This window comes from Meriones unguiculatus, chromosome 1 (genome assembly GCF_030254825.1).
Source record: "Meriones unguiculatus strain TT.TT164.6M chromosome 1, Bangor_MerUng_6.1, whole genome shotgun sequence".
In the NCBI taxonomy this organism is placed as follows: domain Eukaryota; kingdom Metazoa; phylum Chordata; class Mammalia; order Rodentia; family Muridae; genus Meriones; species Meriones unguiculatus.
This window is the reverse complement of record NC_083349.1, coordinates 177,476,736-177,495,836: the sequence shown is the minus strand read 5'-3', so window position 1 is coordinate 177,495,836 and position 19,101 is coordinate 177,476,736. Positions and strand designations below refer to the sequence as shown.

General features: G+C 40.9%; 1 long non-coding RNA gene across 1 annotated transcript; it reads right to left on the bottom strand.

The window, feature by feature from the left end:
* Positions 1 to 11,531: 11,531 nt before the first annotated feature.
* On the bottom strand, positions 11,532 to 18,678 carry LOC132649060 (uncharacterized). Its single transcript, XR_009587495.1, has 3 exons — positions 18,439 to 18,678; positions 17,819 to 18,017; positions 11,532 to 11,778 (listed from the first exon to the last, which is right to left on the bottom strand). It is a non-coding gene; the product is annotated as an uncharacterized LOC132649060 (long non-coding RNA).
* Between the last annotated feature and the right edge of the window lie 423 nt (positions 18,679 to 19,101).

The following is a 19,101-nucleotide window of genomic DNA, read 5'->3' as shown; positions in this document are numbered from 1 at the left end:
TCAATTACCACTGTGAGCATCAGAGGCGGAATGAGACAGATGAACGCTGACACAGCTGCTGGTACCTCCAGAGATAAAGTTGGTGGCTTGAGAAGAAGGAAATACTGGGGGAAAGGGGAGAGGGGCATGCTGAAACAAGAATGGGGAAGACTGAGGCAATATTATTAATAATGATGATAATGGTTTCTGTATATTAAGACCTAATATGTACCAGGCGGCATGACAGCAATGAGCCATTTTCTCTTCACGATGCTCCTTTGTCTGTGTGCTGTTTCTTTACTTCTGAAACAAAAATAACAAGATTCAATGAGTTTAACCTCATTTCTGAAGGTCAGGCGTCTATTATGAGATACAGTTGGTTTTTCCCATGCTGTCTTTCTCCTCTGCATCACAGGGAAGCAAGCAAGCAAATGTTTTTAGATGAAAGCTCAAGATATATATTTTAAGGGACTATATCAAAGATATACGTGTTTTAAAATATAGCAATTTTGAAGAGCCATACTCATACATATACAGAAATACAAACCCTCAAATCAAAAATAAAATGTATTTCATTAGGTAACTTTCTTTTACCTTATTTAAAGTTTTAATGTCAGAAGAGATCATGGAATACTTCAATTCCAGTGTCAGGATTTCTCTATAACATTCTCTCTGCTTCCTGGGACTTTTCAAATAGAGGAAGCACCTCCCAGCTGACTTCACCCATCAATCAGAAGTGTTGGGTATGTATATTCCTTTAGGTTCTATGAGAATCAGCTCTGAATTATCCCACTGTTTTTGCAACCTGCAGTTAAACAGATCCACCGAATCTTTCTTTTACACAGAGCTCTCTGTGTACAGGTTTCAGCACTAGCTCGAATGTACTACCAGTAAGTTAAAGACTATCGTATATAGTGATTTTATGCCACTCAAAATTCTTCTGTTTGTACAAAATTGACTCTGATGTAATGCATACTAATATTATGTTCATCTCTAAGAGACTGAGTAATGTATCACTTAAAATTGTTCATCATACATACTTCTGATTTGACAAATGCATTTGTGCCACCATACAAGTCAGTATACACCAATTTAAAAATTAATTTTTAAAATTTTGGTCTTCTACTCCAAAAGGCTGTTTCCTTCCACATCCTTTGTTTTGAATCTTCAGTAACTATGTTATTCCCTAATTGTTATGAATGTCTGGACTCTTCCTTTTGATTCAAAGCTCTTTGAGGGCAGAACCAGTCAATTTTCTTGGCTAAGTGTGGGATCATTTGGTTTATATATATATATATATATATATATATATATATATATATATATATCAATTCATCCTTCATTTAGTAATACATTCTCGGCTTTTGTTTGACTTTGCTTCTTGTTTACAACAGTAGTTTTAAATGATTGGTATATCGAGAGTCTTCCATGACCTCCCCTTAAATAAATGGGCCTGATTAATTTCCTGGTGAATAATTAACAAATCCATTTAGCCAGTTGAAAGTCAATTATTTTTATTTATCTTGGTTCATTGGTAATTGCCCAAAGCAAACATAAATAATAGACTAATTTTGGTGGCAGACGAATATTGGTGAGCCCCCTCCATCATTCCTCATCAAGACCAGCATTTCACTGTGAATTCCTACAAGTGGAGGCACACTTGACTCCTGATGTCCAGGTGCTTCTGATAAGGTCCTGAAGAACAAGAGTGTGTTGGCTGCATATTGGGATGTTGGCTGGTGTTTTCCCTGCAGTTAGGTCATTGTTAGGTCTCTCTTCCAGAGAGCATTGTATAAAAGAGCATGGAGGAGCACTGACTATTGTAACTGCAGTCATTAGAACACAATAAACTGAAATGTACAAAAAAAGATGCTCATAGGGAATTTTTCTACACTGTTGTTTAAAAGATGTCTCCAGGATTTGGGGGATGACTCAGTGTTTCCCTTGATATGATAATGAGAAGGCCTGATTTATAATCCCCAGAATCCACACAAAGCTAGACATAGTGGTCTGTGTCCATAATTGCAGCATTCCTAAGGTGAGATGGGAGGCAAAGACAGGAGAAAACCCTGAAGCTATGGGCTGGTTAGCCTAGCACATCCAACAATATACAAAAGCCCCAAAGGGATCCTGCTTCAAAAAGAATGAAAGATAGAACTGATCGTGTTGCCATCTGACCTCCACTTGTGTACCATGACATATGCGCTTGCACACGCATATGCACACTCTTGTGTGTGCGCACACACACACACACTCACAGAAAGGGAGGGAGGGAGGAAGAGAGCGGGAGGTCTTCCTTGCTTTGCTTGTGCTAGGCAGATGGGTAGAGAATTTCATCAGCTAGCTCTGCAGATGAACATTTAGATGAAATCTCTCTGTAAACGTGCAAGGAATTGATTCCATTTTGATGTCCTGGGATTTTCCAGTCACTCACCTCGTAAGTTTGCTTTCCTTAGATGAAAGCTGCTCTGGTGTGTACCCGCAATGGACCATCGCAGCAGACACTGTCTGCCGCTGCCAGCTGGTTAACGAGGCAGTTTAAAGGAAAGACAGACTCTCTACCAATGACTCAGTTGCAGCTCTGACAACCTCACCTAAAACTTGGAAAGTGTGTTGGTCTGCCTCTTGTCACTGTGATGAGCACCCAAAAGAAACAGGTTAAGGGAGAATTCCTTTTGGCCCACTGTTTCGGGGGTTTTATTCCATGATTGACTGTCACTCTGCCACTGTTGCTCTGTGACTGTGGAAAGGAAAACTTCATGGCAATGGGAATATGTGGAAGAGTGTTTTACCCCTTGTCAGCCAAAAATGAGAGAGAGGAAAAAAAAAGACACAAAGGGACAAGATGCAACCTCACAAAGGATTCATCTTTGTGACCTACTTCCTCCAGGCAGACTCAACCTCTGAAAATGCCCATCAGCTCACAAAATAGAACCCCAAACTAGGAATCAAGGCTTCAGCCGTCTGCCTGGGAGGACACTGCATATTCCATCCATGACCTTCCCAGCACAAAGTCTCTAAAAAGAGCAGGGCTATTTCATGGTACAAAATGCATCCAGTCCATCTCCCAAAATCCCCCAAAACTTAGTTCCAATGCAATTCTAAAATTCAGGAGCAAGGTGTCCTCTGAGGATCATGGCAAACTCTTAGCTGTGAGCCCATGTCAAACCAATAATAAGCCACATACATTCCATATGCAGTGGCACAGAATAAAAATTACTGGTCCAAAGGGAAGAAGAGAGAAATAGTGAGGAAAGAGCTTACCAGAGAAAGAATAAAGCCCATTAGGACAGACAGAAAACCAAGTAGTTTCATGTCTGGTGTGGAAGTGTATGATGATGTGATGTGAGCCCTAATGGGTTTGGGGAGACCATCTCCTATGTCCTTGTCAACTATAGGTACATGACTTCCCTCCTCTTGGATTGGCTGTGCAATATTTGCAATATTTGTCTTTATAAATCTGGTTTATTTTGCCAAGCACAAAGATTCCTAGTTCCTACCATTTTCATTAATATTTATATATCACATATGTATTTTCCTGTTCATTCATCTATTATTGGTGGGTATTTAGACTAGTTCCATACCTTAGTTGACTAGACGGTAGTATGACTGATAAATGTGAATATACAAATATCCTGTGATTTGCTGACTTAGAGCTCTTCAAAAGAATAAACAGGAGTGGTAAGGCTGGGACATGTGGGAGTTTTATTTATAGCTTTTCAGGGTACTTCCATGTAGTTACCATAGTGGTTGGACTAATTTACCTCTCCACCAGCAGCCTATAAGAGTTTATTTCACCAGCATTCTCACCAAAATTTGCTGTCACTTAAGTTTGAGGGTCTTTGTTCTTTTTATTAAATTTAATATTACTTTTATTTTTAAATTGGAGGTATCAACTTTTGGTGCATATTCATTTGCAGTTATACAAACATACTATTGTACTGGTCCTTTTGTGAGCCTTCATAGGAGAGACTTTTCCTGAGAAGATGCAACATGCACATGTTCATCCCCAAATCCATGGCAGACCAAAGTCGTCACTGCCCCAAGTCCAGCTTGGTGAACCAGAGTTTATATTAGGGTTTATATTAGGAACATGCATACCAGGTTGCTTACAGGAGTAGGTGTGGCTTAAATTAGCTGCATCTCCAAAAAATCTCACCTCAACATGAATCATGACTCATGAAAGCTGCAACCCTGGAGCTCTCTGCCAGCCGGACAGGTCCATGAGATCCCCTTTCTGCATCTCAGCTGGTCAGAGTCTCCTCCACCTGTGCTTTGTTCCATCTATACAGCTGGAAAGGGACCTTTGAAGATCTTTCAAGTTTCCTCTTTCCCAACCTTGTGAATGTTTGTTTATCTCGTAGTGGGAATATGGAAACACAGAGAAAACTGCTATGTAGCAACACATAAGGACACCTTCTTTATTGCTTCTGACTAGTCAGGTGTATTTTTGGTTTCCATTTGCTTTGTAAATTACTTGCATCCTGTCATTCTTGGCCTGCATGGATCTTTGCCAGTGAGAAGTGTTCCTTGAAGACAATGAAAAGCTAGAACTTGTTTTTTAATCCAAACAGCTCTTCTTCATCTTTTAATTGGGTAATTAAGACCATGTACATTTAGAGCTATTATGAAGGGAGAGTCACTAATTTCTTTAACTTTGATGGTTTCTTTTCTGGTAGTTCAATTGTTTATTCTTTTGTTTCTACCCTATTGCTTTTAGGGGATTTGGTGGGTTGCCAAGCTGTACATGATTAATTCATTCCCAGTTTTCCTTTGTTCATTTAATACTCTTAGGAAATTTATTCTTTCCTGTATTTCATGGTTGAGGTCATGTTTGCTCCACCTCAGTGTTTAGGTTTTCTTTAAGTATCTTCTGCAATGATGGCTCAGTTGTCATGAGGGTATTGTTTGTTTGCTTGCTTGTTTTTGTTTTTGTTTTTGTTTTTGTACTTGTGTTGAAATGTCTTCCTCTGTGGATTTTAAAAGATAAATTTTACTTTGGACATAACAACCTTCACTGGAAGTTATTTACTCTAAGGGCTTGAAATACATCACCCCATGCTTTCTTGGCTTTTAAGTTTTCTGCTGATATTATGCTGTTTTGTTTTGTTTTGTTTTGTTTTGTTTTGTTTTGTTTTGTTTTGTTTCTATGTGAGTTATGCATTTTACCCTGCAGTTTTTAATATTTTTCCTTTGTTTTGCAACTTTGTCATCTTAATTGTTATTTGTTGCATTGTACATTTTCTCTGGTCAAGTTTATTTTGGGGTCCTAAGTGCTTCTTGTGTTTGATTTATCTAGGTCTTTGTGCTTCTTTGTCTAGATTTGGGGATTTTCTGACATTTCATGTCAGGCTTTTCCTTGAAGTCTAATTGGATGCCTCCACAACACCATAATTCTTACATTCTGAATGTCTCCAACCCCGACATTATGTGAATAATTTAAGATCTGTCCCTCACCTGAGCAATAACAAGGCTCCTTGAACCACAGCTATAGTTTCCAGTGTCAATTGAGTTTCTCCACACTTTAATACGCTAAAACCTCCCCTGTGTGACTGTATGCAAGGAATACTCCCTAGGGCTTCTTCTTAAAGCAAATAACTTTAAACGAATTTGAACCATACATGATTAAGCATGGCTTGGTAGATTTCTAATACATTTGTACCACGTTGCCTATTGTCTTTTCTTTTGTTTTTGTTCTTGTGTTTCAAGACAGGGTTTCTCTGTGTAGCCTTGGCTGTCCTGGACTCACTTTGTAGACCTAGCCTCAAACTCACAGATCTGACTGCCTCTGTCTCCCTGAGTGCTAGGATTACAGGCCTGAGCCACCACACCTGGCTGCCTATTGTCTTAACTTCCAGTATTTGGCTTCTTTTTAATACTCTTAATCTTTTGAACAACCCAATTATCCATTTTTACAATTTTCTATTTTAAATATTTTTTTGAGAATTATGTATGTTTTGGCCACATTCACCCTCTTCTTTCAACCCCTTTCAAATCTACTCTGCCTTTCCTACCTACCTAATTTTATGTTCTCTTTAAAACATCAGTAAAAACAAAAACAACAATAAAAATAAACAAAAATGCACATCAAGTCCAGTGTTTTTTCTGCCCACATACCCTTGCGCACATGGTCTTCCTACCAGGAACCATACCGTTACAGAGAAGCTGATTCTTTCTCTTCCAGTAGCTATACTTATCAGTAGGTATGTTATGCTCAGATGTAGCTGACTGACAGCTCAGTCTCCATGTGGGTTCCTGAGTAAAGGGAGCAGGGACTGCCTCTGTCACAAACTCAGTTGCCTGCTCTTTGATCACTTGCCCTTGGTGATGCATCCTTACCAGGCCACAGAGGAGGAGAATCCAGATAGTCCTGATGAGACTTGATAAACTATGGGCAGATGACAAAGGGGAAGAACTCCCCCTTTCAGTGGACTAGGGAAAGGGGATGGATGGAAGAGAGAGGAAGGCTGAGACTGCAGAGAGTTGAGGGAGGGGGCTTCAATTGGGATATATAATGAAAAATTGTGAAAAGAGTAAAATTAAAAATAAAAAAAGAGTATGTTATGCTGACCTAGCATGGGAGATACTATGATGACAAATGTAGTTCCCTAGTATGAGGCTCATCCACCACGCTCCAGGTATATTGACCCCTTTTATCTCCCCAAATATAGAAAAATCAACCATGTAGTATGGTGGTAGTGAGAGGCTGCATTCATGCTCTCTCTATGTGACTTAAGTACCCAAGCCAATCATACAGAATCCCTACATCACAGCCTACTGTGCCTGTGGAATGAAGCACAGATTGTGATTCAAGTTGAGATGTTTGTAAACTGCTGAGAAAGAAAGAGGGAAGCAGAAAAGAGATTCAGATATTCTGCAAGCTTTTAAAAATGTATTGATTGCCCTTGAAAGACTGGATGACCACCAAAGTCCTAGCCCATTCATGCTTTTACACTTCATGTATGCCTGCTTACTGTTGACATGAACTCTGGTGGTCCTGAGGATACAAAGTGAAAGTAAATACTGTAAAAAAAACCACAAAAAACAAAAATAAACAAACAAACAAAAATACCCCACAAGAAACCCAACATTCATAGGAGTCAGCTTTCCTAAGATTTTGTGCTTTCTCAGTTTGTTCTCTGGACCCTTGAATATCTGATTCTGTAAATGTAAGCCTGTTTTATAAGTAGGCTTGTGGGAGTCTAGAAAAAATCATTGACTTCTCAAATTCATAGTGAGAGTTAGACACTGTATCTGGATGATGACCCCAGGCCTTAGGATCACTGATAGAGATTATTGCTTGCCTTTTCCTTTCTTTTTCCTTGTTCTACAGCTCATGTGAGTGAAGCTGGATATGGAAGTCTAATACTAAGAGTCTTTGGTGTTGAATGACATCCCAGAGGTTAAAGTCATTGGGGCTGACATAATAACCCCAAGGCCAGATACCCTTGTGCACAAAACTAGTGTCTACGGAACTTCATGTGGATCATATGCTTCTATCCATGTCATAGCCTATCAAACAGTGGGCTGCAAGTTTAGACTACTGCTTGGGGTAGTAAAGTCTAAGACAGTTATACCTGGAACCAGTTCTCTAGTTCTTAGATTGAGTACAGCATGATGAGTAGGGACAGGGTCTACTCCCAACAATGCTTTGATCTTGTCAGGTAGAAGGAGTTCCAGTTGCCACTGTCCTTCCTTTCCCCTAGATCATGTAAAACCGTAGTTATAATTCAGCGACCCTGTGTTCTGTCTTAGAAAGTTTGAGCTGGGTTGTTTTGTAAGGTCTAGTCACCATTTCAAAGAGTGTTTAAAGGCCATCAGAAAACCTTCTAGAAGAGGACCATCATGAGGTCCCACAGGCATCTTTATGAAATTAAGCTCCTGCATTACACTGTGATTGTAGCATACACCCATGACATGACATGAGGACATCTATCAGTGTAATGCCATTAAATACGTCATGGGTCAAGTTTGTGAAGATGACACAGTCTGAATAGTGGAGGTCAACTCTACGGACCTTTTCATGATCAATCATCAAGGAGATGTTGAATAAAGGGTATGATATTTTGATTTGGGTTGCTGTGATTCTTCTCCTTAAAACACCAGATTGTAATTTCCAAAGGGTGTTGGACTTCTTGGACACCCATTTGAGAAAGACCTTCTAGAAGAAGTCCATCATGATGTCCCACAGCATCAGAACAATCTTTACATGCTGCAATTTGCTCACTGTAGTCCAGTGTTCCATATTCTACACTAGACTCTACTCTCCATTTCTCTATCCACGCTTGAATCTGCTGGCAAATACTACCGGGCTTCTGAGGAGGAAGACCAGCCTAGCCAAGGCTCACATTGCCAGCTGCATATATAGCTATCCTAGCACAAACCTCACAGCCTCTGGAAACCCACATATTTTTGCAAAGAGCTCAGTAATAGATGGAAGGAGTAAGTGAAAGAGTATTTTCATCTTGTCCTTGTTCAAGAAATTTCTCCTTGCTACAACGACCTCACTAAAGGACTCTAAGACAAACCTGTTACCAAAATATTTTTTTCACGCCTTCCTATTTCATATGATCACATTGAAAGAAGGGACCATTTAGATCACAGTGTCCTATAGGGGTTAAAAAATGGAAAGGTAATTATGTTAATACTTTTTAGATGTGACTTGTGGGAAATATCAACTTTGAGATGGCCGGAAAATGGGAATAAGTTATTCCAGACAGGAAGTTCAAAAGACCAAAGCCATGGAGATAAGAAAGAACTCATTCGTTTGAATGATGGAAATTAGTTAGACTATAGCTCTCTAAGAAATGCTGGAACCATGGGAGAAAAGTTTGTGTGTAAGTGATAATGATGGATAGGAAACCTTCAGCATCAGACTCAAGTGATGTCATTTGCTTTTGTACTGTCACTGCCTTGCCTAGAACTAGACTCAGACTATACCCTTAGTAAAGGTTGGACAAGTTAATGATTAAATAAATGTGTTTATAAATAAACAGTTGAATGAATTTTATGTGCTCACCTAGAAGTCTGCAAAGATGGGAAGGTCAGAAATAGAAAGCTAAGTATGTTAAAGATAATAGTGAACTCTATCTGGTCATTTCCCACTGGGTGCTATTTTGGAATTGAGATAAGGTACAGGAACTTGTGAGTCATCCTTGGATGATATTAGAGCCATGAGCTGGATTTGCCTTTTGGGACAACTTAATTCGGAGCCTGAAAAAAATGAAAGACAAGGCTGAACAGTGGGACCAATACTCAAGGAAGGGATAGAAGAATAAGATAGAGGAGAAGCACAAAGTTAGGGAAAGCAAGAATAGTACTATTTTCCCAAAAAACTGAGTTAAATGACCAATGCTGCTTGGTGATGCTCACAGTCAGAGTGTGTGGGAAAGGATGTTACTTAGATACTCAAGGACAGCAGTGGAGTCTGGCTGGACAACCTTCTCATAGTAAATTACCAGGATACAAAGAGAACAGGTCCAAGGAGATACTTCTCAGGGTAAAGAAGTATCTGTAGAGTACAATTTGAAGCATGTGGATCAGCTTCTGAGGTCTTTGATGGGAGTGTTCTCCAACTGAGAAGTTAGCTATTATAAAGGAGTGAAGAAATATACAAATAACTGAGGCTTGGGTAAAGAGTATAAAACTGATTCAGAGCCAGCTTCATAATTTAAGCAGCTCATTCAAGCTACAGTGGAAGGAGTCCTACCACCTAGAAAGGAAATCACTGTAAACAACAATGAGACATCTAAAAGAGAAAGTCAAGGTCTCTATTATTTGAGTCTTGACTATAAGAACCCTGACTGCTCTGAACCTTTCTTCCCACCCTGTCTTTTTTCCTTTGATGATACTCATCTTGAACAAGAGTAGAGGAGGAGAAAGAATTCTGAAGATGGAAACATGCCTATACATACATACATACATACATACATAAATGGAGAAAAATAAAGCTGAGGACCCTGAGATCTGCAAGAAGAAGGGAGAAGTCATGAGTAGGAACTATTTTATTGCCCCAGCCACTGGCCACAGGCTTAGCCATCTGCCTTCATAACTGAAACCAGTAATAAATTGAAGGGTTACTGTAGTGGTGACCACAGAGCTTTAAAGCCATCTAGACCCAGAGAAAAAGTTCTGTCTTTTCCATTCTCTAACTCTTTCCTTTTGGAAAATTCTCAATCTTCAGTTCCCCACCTATAAAGTAATGAGAGTAAATACAACAGTGATGACAATGTAAGGCACCTTTCATGGTTACCATGCAGATCATGTGCCCAATACAAGGTGTGATCCTGCCCTGCACAGCTGTTTAGTGAGAAGATGGTTCTTAACAAGGAAGCATGAATTCTCTGGATCCCAGTGGTGCACTGGATAGGCAGCACCCCCGCACCCATCTGCAGAAGTCCTAGCTTTCTGGGCTCCTAAATAAACGTTGGGTATGAGAATCTTTTCTGTGCCAGGTCATGGGAAGCCTTTGTCGGTAGTTTTCCAGACTAGTAGGCAATCTATGGGGTGCCATTTAAAATCAAGAAACTCAAATGCGACCCAAAGGAGAGACATCTGCTAATGAGCCCATCAAGTTAAAGAGGTAAGAGTGTTAGCTCCTGGCCATCTGTCTTGTGCTGGCAGTGCATGCTGTCCAGACCCCAGCCCCTGCGTCTCCTCCAGAACCTGCCAATGCCATTGATTTCTATTAATCTGATGGAGCATTCATTACCCCAAGTACCAACCTGTCACTGTTTGCTTAGCTTGCATGAAATCAGAGCTCCTCAAAAATCAATGTGTGAAATCTTTGTATCAACATATAAGAACTCCAAAGGTTTATGCTGGCAGACGCAGGATTTTAGATAGATTAAAACTGACAAACTGGCATGTTACCTCGGTTGGAGGCAATGATGAGGTGCGGTGCCATGTCAAAGGTTTGGAAAATGGGAGGCTAAGAAAAAAAATGAGTGACTGTTGCAGGGAAGTGGGGGGAGGATGATACAGTTGGGTTATTAAGAGGACATTTGGATTTGTTTGATTTCCAAAGGCTTGTTTTTCAGAAGTGGCCTGAAATCCATAGGGCTGGCACAGCACAGCTGTCCCCTAGGATCTCATGAGTAAAGATGAATAGTTAGTGGCTTGAGCAAGGTCACAGTGTGTAGAGGCTATGCCAGGACAAAAATGGCAGAACATTTGCACCTATTTGCAGCAGTCAGGGAAGGCCCCACACTCAGAGAAGCTCATTTTTTGCTGGCCTCATAGCTTTTTATTCCAAGAAATTAGAATGAGGCCTCTTCCCATTCGAGTACTCAAAAGCTTCTGACAGGGCTCTAGCCCCTTCAGAGGCAGAGAAGGGTGCATGTTCTGCATGGCTAACTCTGTGCAGTTCAATTTGTAAGACACTCACACACTGGAGCAAGATGTCTTCCCTCTGACCTCAAGAGCCTTTAAACAAAGGCAATGGCCAATGTAATTAAGAAAAATAAAACCCTATTTTTAAGAGCGGCATCCTCTGTTCTCATCATAGAAGCACACCATTCAAAAACCGTAACAGAATTTTTTTTATTGTTGTTCATAAATTTGATTCCCATGTCTCACAGCATACCGTGGGCCATCTGCTTCCAATATCATGGGGCCGTGGAGTGTACGCTTCAGGAATGCAAACTCTTCCTTTAAGAATAGCAGCCAAAAAAGGTAAATAGCTCGTTCCTGGAGGAAAATGAATCCAATGCAAACAAGTCAACAGTGGGCCTGGGAATGTAGCTCCGCAGCTGAATGCTTGCCTGGCCATGCACAATGACTTTGGTTCAATCACCAGTGCTGGAAAATAAAAGCCAACAGTGCACATGCATCAAAACCAAACCAAAATAACCTGGTAGAAAACATGGAACATGACATAGTAGAAGGAGACCAGACAGTGGACTGAGGTCTGAGTTTGAATCTTGTCTTTGGCATACACTGATCATATATTAATGTCCTGGATGGGTATAAGACTTCTTTTTTTCTTTGTATTTGTTGAGAAAAAGGAATGAAAGGCCCAACATCTTTCTAAGACACAGTAAATAGACTGTCTTCATTGGATCATTTGTCTATGCACCCCTTCACCAGAATGTCTATTCTAGAAATAAGACAGTTGGAAGTACATTGACTATCAACGAATGCACATCACACCCAAGCTCCAAACATTTTCCTTCTTAGGGTAATAGGGGCATGACTGAGGAAGTAAGGCTGACCTTTGCTGCCACTTGCCAGTGTGTGTGAATCCACTGGCTGATAGATCAGTGAACCCTTTTCCTGTTGGCTCCTTTTACATTGATTGTCAGTTTTGGTACCTGGTTGCCATTACCTTAAAAATCACCAGCAACCTTAATAATACAACCAGACTTGCTCATAAATTTGTGACTTGGGCAGGACTTACACTGGTAGCCTTGCCTCAACTCTGTTCTGTGTCGTGGGGGAAACATCAACTAAGAGTTGAAGGACCTGCTCCAGGATGCCTTCCTCAGACAGCCAGTAACATTGCAATCTATACTGACAGGGGGCTCAGGTTTCTTCTTGGCCCTTACTAGTATTTCTCATAATGACAGAGAGATCCAGGTATAACTTGTGTTGTTGTCTCTGTCCTGCTCCTTCAAGTCATATATACCCTTTGGTCACAAAGGCTTGCCCAGGTGGAGAAGACAGAAGTTCCATCTCCTTATGGGGAAATCACATGTTTCAGGATGATGGTCCCTGAGGAATGCTTCTCTGGCCATCCTGATGGGCATGAAATCTGCCAAGCCTCTTATTTAGCCCCTCTGATTACCACTTAACTCAAAGCTTTAGTGTTACCTTGCCACAGCTAGGGCTTGTTCCCCCCTCTTTATTTGTTTTTCTAGTTGGTCTCTTCTTACACCCTGGAATAGTGAATTCCAATGTAAAAGTGGGGAAGAAAATTATGACCACACCTCTGTCCTGGTATTTATTTAACTTGACATAAGCTGGGGTCATCTAAGAAGAAGAACCTCGATTGAGGAAAGGACTCCATTCGGATTCTCTGTAGGCAACCTCTTTGGGCAATTTTCTTGATTAATGATTGATATGGGAAGGCCCACTTGTGGGTCTATTCCTACCCATGGCAGGTGGTTGCTGATAGTATGAAAATATGGGCCATGGTTCAAACCAGCCAAGCCCGTAAGCAGGCTTCCTCCATGTTCTCTGCTTCTGTTTCTGCCTCCAGATTCCTGTCTTGCATTCCTGTCCTTACTTCCCTCAATAATAGACTTCAAGCATAAGCCAAATAAACCCTTTCTAACAGGTTGCTTCTGGACATGGTGTTTATAATAGCAGTAAGAAACAAGCTCAGATAATCCCAACCTCAACTCCTCTCTAAAACTGTCTCTGATTTCTACTGTCCATCAGAATAAGCTTCAAATATCTTAATCCAAGGACATGTTTTGCAGTATGGATGCAACTTTGAAGTCTAAGCCCATCTAAGCCTGCTGGCATGTACATACTGACAGCTCAATGAATTAGACTGCATTTTATTTTGCAGAGGTAAATTTGCCAGATGGGAAACCCACAGTCTTCATATACTTCAGAGCCAATCAGACCAGGGTTAAAATCACAATTCTACAATCCTGTAAATGAGTTTAGAAGTTCTATCTTGCAAATCGCTATCAGGAGTGAGCAAAAAGTACAGAGTGGACTTTCAAGAATTGTGATTATCTTTCTCCTTTTCTGTTTTCTCACCTGCATTTGAGGAGCACCCTTTCCTAGCAGGCTCTCAACTGGATTCTCAGACCAGCACCTCTGTGTGTTGCTAGTGGTCCATGCAGAAACAACATTCAGGGTAGTGAAACCTGTGGACACCCCCCCCAACCCCAGCTTCAGTTCACCAGCCATGGAAACCCACATCATAACTTGGCAGCATAGAAGCACAGGCTGTGCTTTCCACAATCCTTTAGTCTGGGCACCTTAACCATCTTATCAATTCAGCCACAAGAAGTGCTGCATGCCTTTGGAAATATTTGTGGCCCTGTGGTTTGCATTCCATAGATCCACACTAAGTTGGACAAATGTCAAAAGCTCTTTTGCCACAGTCCATATGAGTGCCCAGTGGTTTCTCTCTCTGGTTCCTGACTGCTTAAAACCTCTTTAAAAGTTTCCCACCAATTCTAGATTTTACTTCTGCCATTTTGCCTTATCAGTCCACTTATTAATTCATTGACATGTATGCCTTCGAAAATGGATTTCCATTTAGTAGATGATTTACTTATTCGATCAATAGAAAGTATCCAAGAATTGCAACAGCTCTTTTTCCAGTAATTTGTGGCGTCTTGGAAAGGTCATTTCTCTCTCATCTACATCAGAAGGAGCAGCTCTATGGCAAGCAAGCCAAGTCATTAGATTTAACATTTCAAGAAGTTATCCACACTGATAATTGTTCACCATCACAGCACACTCAAGTTTTAATGACATTATATCAAAATGACTCTTCATTCTGGGGTATTTTATGCTTTAATACATCTCCTTAAGTAACATGTAAGCCACCACCCATGCTCTCTCCTGTGTCTGGCTGTTATAGGAATATGATACATCATGGCTTACAGAGTTAGACAATCTGGGTTCTCATATTCAAAGGTCAATATGGCCTCCCTGCGGGAGGTAGGGGCTAAAAAGGGCAGCTTGCCTTGTCTTCTACCCCAAATTTCTATCTTTCTTTTTCCATAAAACCTTTTGTAACTTAACTTCATTCAGTTTGCCGTGTTCACTTCAGAATGTGAACTGCTTAAACCTTTATTTAGCTTTTTCTATCTGGCTCCTCATTCGTTATTAGTTATCTCATTTACCTTGAACGATAATCTTGTGAAACTATTATTCTTCTGCTTCCTAAGTGATAGAACTGAAGCTCAGTGGGCGTGAGTCTGCCCAGGGTTGAGCGGTGTTGGGTTCCAGCCTGGGCTGAGAAACAGAACTTTCTGTCTCCAGAACCTCCCATGACCACCTCCCAGTATGCCCAGGCGTTTGTTTGTTTGTTTGTTTGTTTTGTTTTGTTTTTGTCTTTCTAAACAAACGCTCTAACTAGTTTCACAGTTTATAGCTACCAAAAACTTGATCTTGTCTACAGTATTCAGTGAGCTTTTGTGTTCCTTTTCTTATGCCCTGGTCTCTGCTGTTTGTTACACTAAAGCCTGAAAAGATAAAACACAATTGTTTAGTGATCCCTGGAAAGAGCTCTTATATATTAGAAGGAATGCCAAACCTGAACTCTCATAATCTGGGGGCAACTATAGCTTCTTTTCTCATCTATGTGGCCTTTGAGTGAGACAACCTTTTTAATTTAAAATTAGAACTATAAAGCTGGCCATAATGACACATGCCTGACAATTCTAGCACTTTGGAGGCAGAGGAAAAAGGAGCAGGAGTTCAAGACCATCCTTGGTTACATAAATTCTTTCAGTCCAGCCTGTGCTACCTGAGGTAGCTTTTTAAAAACATAGTAGATAGAGTACCTATGGAAGTTGTTAGGTGAAGCACTATAAAGACATTCCCAGCCACCTTTCAAAGCCCCTCACAGAGCATTTTATTCTCTGAAAATGATAAGTTACATGCGCTGACTTCAGAGTCCTGCGAGAATAGTACTTCATGTCCCAGCAAAGCAGCTTCAGGCCTGGTGTTCTGGCCTGAGTTCCTGCTGGGTGGTGAGAGCCAATCAGCAAGAGCCTAGCACTGTTCCTCCCTGAACAATGAAAAACCTGGAATGGTGTGGCTGGCGAGGTGCCAGGCAGCTGTTCTAGGAGTCCTTGGAGAATTGTGAAGGTCTCACATTGCAGCAAAGGATTTAGTTAAACCTGAGGAAGTATTTCCTGAGTATAGGCACCATGAGACTCTGGAATGTAAGGTTAAGAAAGGCTAGAATGCCTTTCTTTGGGAATAGTGAAAAAAGAAGAAGAAAAGCTCTTGCAATCAATCTATGTAAGTGCTGCATCCTGCCCAGAGGCAGAAAGATGGATTCATTCCTTTGAGAGCAAGGAGTGGAGTCCTCAGAACCAAGAAAAATGGTCTGCTTCTTATCGCCTCTCACCTTCCATGAGAGAGAACTCTTCAGCGCTCCTGAGAAGCCATGGGCCTCGCCTGCTCTGATAACCACCCCATGTTTCTGCCATCCCTTCCCCCAAGCATCTGCGAACTCTTTATCAACATCCTTTAAGTGTGCTGACTGCATAGTCTCCATTTGATTCAGCAGCAAGAGACCAACCCCAACAAAAGCTTTGGGTATCCAAACAGACTGTGGAATATGCCACAAAGATGTCACCTGAGCTGCCTTCCCAGGCTTGCCTCTATGAGCAAACAGCACTCACTGTGAGGTTTTCTTTGAGACTACATCCCCAGGATTCCATCTGCTATCCACAGCAAAGGCACCTTATTGGCTTTGTGAGGATATACAAAGCCTGTACTTCATTGTCTTACTCCTGCCAACAGAATACATGTAATTCAAAGTCATTGGGAAATCCTCCAAATGAAAGATAAATGAAGCTTTTGAAAGGTACAGTACATGTGAGGCCTGGATCCACAAAATCATTAACCTTTAGAATCATGGATATTGCCAACACAGTGGTAAAGAGTGTGGCTTTCTACAAACAATGTGGCGAACACGCTGAAGACATTTTCAACACCACACAGTCACTCACAAGTAACCTCACACTTTCACATGTCGTCAACCTTCTCAGCATCCAGGAGACACACTTGGTCCAGGCTGGTGCTGATGTAGTGATACTACAATCTTAGCCAAAATTCTCAGTTTCCAAGACTTTATTTACTTCAAGGTCAGGATCACGTCATTGTAGTTTTAGTTCCTGGAACTGTAGCATTTGCTGGTTTCTCCCCAAGGGCATTAATGTAGGGATTCTTGGAGTAAGAGCTTTGGAGTGTTTCAGGAGCCTTTGTATCTATGAAATGTATGCTCAAACTAAAGAAGAATCTGTTTTTCACAATAAATGAAACAAGAAGTGCTTTAGATTTCAGATTTTTAAAAAATTGGGATATAGCCACATAAGTGTGTATGTATGTGTGTGTGTGTGTGTGTGTGTGTGTAGATATAGATATACTTGGGACAGCAACCATGTCTAGATATGCATTCATTTGTGTATCATGTACACTCTCTATATATGGTCTAAAGATAGTTTAATATGAAACTTTTCAAATGGTTTCACAGAATTTTCTACTGGTAACATCCTGTCTGTGCTCTAAATCTTTTGGATTCTGGAGCATCTTTGATTTCATTTTTGGATGCAGGATGCTCAAGCTGCATTGTGTTTAGATGCTTATTTCTGGAGAGTGTCTAAAGCTTTTTTAAATTTTTGTTTGATACAGTGATACAAAACATGAACAAGTATTTCTTCAAATGCAAACTGTGTTCAACTAGGCTCTTACCAACCAAGCCTATGACTCCAAGTCACAGAGGTCTCCTGTCATTGGTTTTCCAAGGGCAGTCCTTCCTCTCCATCTGTCATCTAAGCCCGAGCTGCAGCTATGGACACCAAGTGAGTTGGGGGAAGGGAGGAGTTGCCAGCAGAAGCAGAAGTACAGGGCAGATCTAAAGGAATACTCTAAATGGTTTCTTGATACTCCTACAACTGCAAGTTTCTAGAATTCAATAGACCATGACCCAAAAAGTGGAGTTATGGATCATGTAATAGGCATCCTTTCCTATTTTTTTTCAAAGGATTATGTCATTTTCATTGCTTTCCTGCTCTTAAGACTCTGACAGGTAGAGCAGGACATGCAGTATAGGTGCTAAAAAGCATCCTAGCTGGGATCAAGGTCAGAATGATTAGATAGGATGCCCAAAATTGGTTTAAAAAAATTCAGCTGATACCTTTGTGACATTTCTTTTCAAGAGAGTGTCTGTGTTCCATCCACATTGGCAAAAGCTCCATATTAGTTGCTGCTAAAACACCATGACCAAAAGAGAATTATGAAAGAGTTTATTCTGGCTAGAGTTCCTAAGGGAGAGTCCATGACAGCAGAGGAGGCATGAAAGCAGACGGCTGGAACAGAAAGTTGAGAGATCACACCTGCAAAGGCCAAACATGAAGTAGAGGTTGAAGTAGAACTTGGACAGGGTTATAACCTTTTACAGCACCTCCTCCCCAGTGATTACTTCCTTAAGTAAGATGCCACCTCCTCAAGGCTCTAGAATGTCCCCAAACAGTGATACCAACTGGTGACTAAATCCTGGGGACTAAATGTTCAAATACTTAAGGTGATGGGGTCCTTTCTTATTCAAATGACTACAAGCTGTATGTGACTTTTAAATTGGCATCTTCAGAACCACTTATTATTTATTATTATTATTATTATTATTACTACTACTACTACATTATTGTCAAGGGAAGGGGTAGGTTTAGAGGGTGAATTTCCAGTATTTTAAGATTTGGGAGTCCTATTGCCTTTTCTCTTCCTCAAGGAGTTAACTGATCTGACCACTGTTTCCACCTGCTGATTCTTTTCCCACGAGGCTTTGTTAGGAACAGCTCTTCCAAAACAGAATTGTGACCAATAAGCTGTTGTAGCCGGGAACACTCCATCTGTGTCCAAATCATCTTCTCTCCCTGGGCACCATGCTCTGAACATGGAGCATGCAGGGTGTCCAAGAAATGACAGACTCTGTAGTCACGGGACCAGAACCACAGGTGCAGGAGATCAGAAGAAAGTCACAAGCAACCCCTGTTGCTCACTGGAAGGAACTACAAAAGCCCAACATGAGAGAGACATCAAATGAAGTAACTTAATTATTAATTAGCTAATTTGTTCAAAAAAATGTTAATGTTCTTACCATGTAAACAGCTCCATGGCACCACATGAGCCACAGTGGGAGAATCTGTCCTCAAGGCATGTACAGAGGCATTGTACACAGCACCTGGAAAGCTGAAATGCAAAATGCCCAAGGCCAACTGGGTGCAAATAGTAACTGCCATGGGGATATAAAGAGGGGAAAGGTTCCAGGAAGGGGGGCAGGTGACTATGAAGAGCTTTACAGAGAGCTGGGCATGGAGTGGCTTGGGTAATCAAAACTGGAGAAGAGGGCAATAAGGACAATGCCCAGCACAGAGGGAAGGTGGGGACAGCTGTAAAACACAGTGTTGGTGATCCGGGTCA